The sequence below is a fragment of the Pteropus medius genome, unplaced genomic scaffold (genome assembly GCF_902729225.1).
Source record: "Pteropus medius unplaced genomic scaffold, Ma_sr-lr_union100, whole genome shotgun sequence".
Lineage (NCBI taxonomy): Eukaryota > Metazoa > Chordata > Mammalia > Chiroptera > Pteropodidae > Pteropus > Pteropus medius.
The window spans coordinates 9,500,012-9,506,048 of record NW_024340701.1 but is presented as its reverse complement, the minus strand read 5'-3'; positions in this window follow the sequence as shown (position 1 = coordinate 9,506,048).

Below are 6,037 nucleotides of genomic sequence, written 5' to 3'. Positions count from 1 at the left end.
TCATAAGGAATCAATTCTGGAGAAAAATCCAGGCTTAGACTTTTAACATGCATTTCTCTTGGACTGTTATGAGATTCATATTTTCAGATTCAACTGAAGTCTCTTGAGTACTTATTAAGTGCGAGGTTTTGTGTTAGGTACTCATGTGGTTCTTTTCTCACTTTGTCAATCCAACGAAGTTGTGAGGTGGCAGGATCATGAACAAGTGAGTGATCTCATCAGGCTCAGAGATATAAAATGACTTGTTTAAGGCCACACAGCTAGGCAACAACAGAACAGTGCTGTCTGACACAGTGGCCACTAGTTGCATGTGGCCACTTGAACTTAAATGTTAATTCTAAATAAAATTAAAAACTGAGTTTCTCAGGTGCTCTAGCCACATTTCAAGTGATATATTCTCACACGTGGCTAGTAACTATCATATTGGACCACAGCCATAGAACATTTAAATCATCGCAGAAAGTAATATTGAATAGTGCTGCTATGGAGCCTGGGTTTCAACTAATACCTTTATAACGAAGCTCTTTGCTCTTTACATGGTATCAATCTGAGTTGTCTCACATAATATAGGCTTCTAAAATAGAAGACAGTTCTTCCTACGCACAACTAAAACCGTTCTACTAAAAACTTTCTCCTCTTCACTTAGGATAGAGCATACACTAAGACTCAGGCTGATTCTTTATGAAACCTACTCTGTCCTTTATGTGGCTTCTGTGGAACAGCTATGAATCAGGAGTCAGATGGGAAGGGATGAGAATGTGAAACGGGTGTACTGTGCCCTCCTTGGACTCACACATATTTCAAGGACATCATAACGCTGTGGCAGAGGCTGTTGCCAGGGACCGTGTTAACACTCAGCCAAGTTAGAAAGGAATACAAAGGGAATCAGCATGGTTGAAAGAGAAGATAGTGCAAATTTGGCCGGAAAATTTTGGGTCTAAATTTTATAGCCATATGGACTTGGGCAAGTTGTGAAGAGGAATGGTGCCAACTCCCCTATAGGCATGTGAGGATTTAAATATGTTAGTATCTGTAAGACACTTAGTACAGTGTCCGATGCATAGTGGGTGTTCCACAAAATGAGGTACCTTGGCCAGTCATGCCTTCCTTTCCTGGTAGGAGTTACCACCCATTTATCAGTTTTCAAAAGAGCAATCTGATTTCGATGCTTTCCTTTCATTTTTAAAGCTGTCAGGAAAACCTCTGATATTGTTCTTTACAATATATATGAATTACAGCAACCTTCTCAGAGTGATATCTTCCTTTTTAGTTTTTTTTGCATTTTCTAATCTTATAAAAGCAAGCATCTCTATTTCTCTATTTTAATCTCATATTAGGATAGGTTTGAGGTTGGGTAATCAGAGAATGACATCAGATTTACTTAGGCAAAGCCAGTGAATTTTAATCCTGGAATATTTCCCTCTGCTATTATTTATTTGATTATATGTCATCATCATATTTCATCCTACAAAGTATTTGCAACAGCTTGCTCAGTATGGCAATACTAGAATACGAAAGTAGAAATTTAAAATATTTAATATTCAGAACCTGGGAAAATAGAAATTAAAATATGAAGTTAAGATCAAAAAGAATAATGTAATCTTGAAATGTAGATCATAATTTACCACATTGAAATGATGAAATTGTATAATTCACATAATTAACCAGTCGTAATTAGTCAATAATATAATGTTCATCCCTTATGTTTGACTAACACTTTATGGAGTAATTCGCATTACTTGCCACATGAGAGAGGTTTTGTGACTATTTCTTGAGTGGTATGAGGAAAATGAAAGTCTAAGAGCTAAATTATTTGTGAAGGTCACCCAGCTACTTAATGGCAGAGCCTGTATCCAGGCCCTATGTCTCCCAACTCTAATTCATTGACCTTTGGAGTGATGACAACTCATATTTATTCAATACTAAAAATATAAAAGGCTCTTTTATTTCCAGACTACTTTCACAGAGACGCCAAACAATCCTGGGAGGTAGGCATTGTCACCCCGTATTACAGGTGAGAAGTGACTCACACCATGTGACATAGCTTTCATGGAATACAATCAGTATTTGAATTCTAGTAGCTTCACTTCAAGTCCAGTGTTTTTTCCACCACAGCCCAAGTATTTCTTTTTTACACTGTTCTCACAGGAGCAAAAGTAAAATAAAAACAGAAATGTAATATTTCTCAATCCAGGCATCTCCCCATGATACAAAAACAAAACAAAAACAAAAACAAAAAACCAAGGGAAGTTCCCTTTGGTCAATAACTTTTGCAGTCTCTTGAAACAAATATTTTCTTTTGTTAAGGGATGTTTAAGTTATGAGTGCTCATTCAGGGCTGATTCTAGACTGAGCTTATGTGTCTTGGTGTATAGAACGTGTGGAAAGGATTCAAGAAACGGGCATGGCCATGTTACCAGGGTTGCTCAGTGACTATATCAAATCAGCTCTTTCCAATTGGCTATTTCCTTTCTTAAAGACACTGTTAGGAAGGGGTGTGCTGATATGCCCTTTGTGTGTGCGTGTTGTGTGTGTATCTCAGTGTGTACGAGGGGGATTTTTTTCCAATGTGTATTGGGTGTTTTATGATCTTCACAGATGTAAGACTTCATCATGATGAGAAGTGTTGGGGGAGAGGCTATTATTTGGGAGAGAGGAAGAAAGAGGTGAAATTGATGGGAGGCAGGAAACAAAATTGTGTAGATTTAATTGGCTTCATTTTATAGCATTTAGCCCTGTTTTCACAAGGTAGCAATGAATAGGCTCATAAAGGTAAACCGTTTTTCACTATTATTGGGCCAGGAGTTGAAAGTTTCATTGTTATTCTTCCTTGGAGCTCATGTGGCCACTCCAAATATTAACTCCTTTTTGCCTCAGCAATTCAAAATTTCAGTGAAACCATTTGAGCATTGTCTGGATTTATAGTAACGATCTTATATGTTTGTAAAGAGATTCTGTTTACAAAAAAATTGGTCCATGTTATCCCATCTTCTATTTGACCTTCACTATAATCTCAGGAAGAACCCAGTACAGATCATTACTCCCATTTTCCTAAATAGAAAACTGAGGCCCGGAGAAGTTTAGTGACTTGGTAGAATCTCAGGCAACACCAGGCCTAGAAAGGAAGAGAAGGGCACCAATATTTGCTGATTATCAACTCCGTGCTACTTACTGTGTTGAAAGAGAGGGGTCATTATTGGCCTCAAGTCATTTAATTTAGGCTCCAACAACTGGGGGAGTCACAATCAGAAACTGAGCCTGCATCTCTCTGAAACCAGTGCTCCTTTCTCCTATACCAATTCTGTGTACAATAGCCAGGGGCATGTTTTGAAGGAAAAAAACCTTGGCATCGATTACCACAAACCACTGACAAACCAAACATTATGTAAATCAGGACCCACCATGTGAATAATAGTTCACATGTGTAAGGCACTTTCAAAAGAGCTTTGTGTTGATTTTTATTTAACCCTCACAACAGTCTTGTGAGCTAGACTTTATTATCATTTCCATTGTACAAATAAGGAAGTTGAGGCTCAGAGAGTGAGTAACTTACACCTAGTAGGTAGCAGAGCTAGAATTCTAACATAGATCTGACTAGAAAAGATTGTCTTCTTTTAACCCATGTTTTCTATGGGCTAATTCCTGTTTCAACTGGGTCATTTCTAGGGTCACATGTCTTAAATGGAATCTATTCCATCCCATCCTCATTACCTACAACATGAAATTCAAACTGCTCAGCCTGAAGTTCAAGATCCTCAGGTTTTCCAAATTCATTGCCCTCTACCTCTAGACTACCTCTTGCCCCAGCCACGTTCCAGTGAATGCTTTCCCCGGACACACTACCATTGCTCTCCAATCCTTCAGTTGTGTCTGGAATAGCATTTTCTCTCTGCTTCTCCTTTGAAAACCTTTTTCCTCTTTCAAGGACCACCTCAAATGCCATCAATCTTAGGTACCCATCTAGGAACCCCCAACTGAGTATGATGGGCCCACATAGTGCTCTCCTATGGCCCACATAATAATGTTTATCTCGTCTTCCCTACCCTTCCTGGATCCCACCTTGAGTGCCCAGGCAGAGTCTAATTTATTGCTTCATCTTCAGCACTGACCGCAGTGACTGACAAATGCTGAGCACTACAGATAAGGAATAATAGATAAGAAATGAGTATTTTCTTTAGATATGTAAAACTTGACTTATACATCATAATGCATAAGTGGCTTCCTGTCATTCCTTTTGTCTACTAGAACAATTCAGGACTTTGGAATCAGATAGATCCTGGTCCAAAGTCTAACATGTTTACTTCTCAGCTCTAACTTGTCTCGTTACTTCTTTAGGCCTCCTATTCTTCCGTTTGCCCATTGCTAAAATGGTGATGGTGCTTGCTGCCTTTCCTCAGAGAGAGTAGCTGTGATGACTGAACAAGATGGAGGACAGAGGTATTCACAACAGTGCTTGGTACACAGAGACTCTGTAAATGTCAGTCGTTAGGCAGAGCTATTATTATTGTAGTGGTTTATAATATCTCCCAGTAACATGATTAGATTTTCTTTGGATTTGTGCATGTGATTCTGCTTTACAGTTTAACTCCTTATCTGGACCAACACTCAACTCTTCTGTTTGACTTCTGCCATTTCTTGTGTTTGTTCGTTTTACTGTAGCTGGTATTATTTATTTAGTCTGGCTTTGTAAACTGTTTCTTAAATGCTCCTGTGCTTTAAGAGGTAGCATATTGGGGAAAGAAGATTAGGCAGAAGGGAGTAGGGGAGGAAGAGAACAGGGTTGGAATCTATTTCTTACCAAAGCCACTCAATCTCTCTGGGACTTCTTTCCCTCATCTGCCAGTTGAGGAGTATTTGGCAATATAGGGTGTAAAATTCCTTAGTTCTTAAATGTACTGCATATATCAACCTTTCACTTTCCAATCCTGATAGCAAATGTTCTTAGACATAAAGACGAAATGTATGCAAGTCTATCTCCTCCTGCCCTCCTTCCAACACACACACATCAAATGCCCAAAGCAAATCCACAGTTCTGTTGTTGGAACATGTTGTTTTCTTTAACCAAGTTGTTGTTTGTAAATGTTTTCTGATTGTAGGAGCAGTGAGACCGCCTCTCCTGGAGGAGATTGAGTTCTTTCTCTTTACAAAATGCTGTTTACTGAAGTAAATTCCTCCCTCTTCTTTGTTTGGCTTTTCCTTTGTAAGCAATCAAAGCCAACTGGCAAGCTTGTTCAATTCAATGTGGCATCTGGCTTTATTTCTTTCTCTCTCTCTCTCTCTTTTTTTCCTAAGCTGAAGTACAGGCTGCACTGTGAGCCCCAAATTCTTTTGCAAATGGTAATTAATTCTGTAAACATTGACCAAGAGTCCACCATGTATCAAGCCCTGTGGGGTAAAGGAGGGAAAGATGATCTTGATTCTGAGTTCAAGATGATGGAAGGTCAATGCAGGGCATGGAGAAGAATCAGAGACCAGGTAGTCCAGTGTCCTCAATTGTTTTCACACACTTGTCCCATGAGTAGCTCCTCTGAAAAAAGCCCAGTGGCAGATACAATTGATAAAAAAGAAGAAATAGCGTAGCTTTTAATTTGCATTCACAATGTACCTGTACATATGAAAGATTCCGAGACTTGCAACTTAAAAAATTATCTTTAATTTTAATTGATTTCTCAAGTTTATATGACTAGGTGATGTGTATGTAAGCATGTATATGTAGGTAACACTAATTAATGGCAAAGGTAAATCAGTACCAAAGTATTTTGACCTCAAAGATCTATTCTCACCATTCTCCTATTTGTACCTGCTAAAAAGTCAGCCATCCAAAATGAAGCTATATCTGGCTCATCGACAGAGTTTGGTTTGAACTTTGCAGTGTTGGCCTCAGAGGGTTTTACATTTTCTAATTATTTGCCAACTTTTAGAAGTAGAGTGTTTTTTTATAAAAAGCCGAGACTCCTTGCTTTCCTTAAGAAATTGGAAGACCTGGCAGTATTTGGCCACAGTTTGCCACAGTGACAGCAGGGCTGCAGCTCTCCCC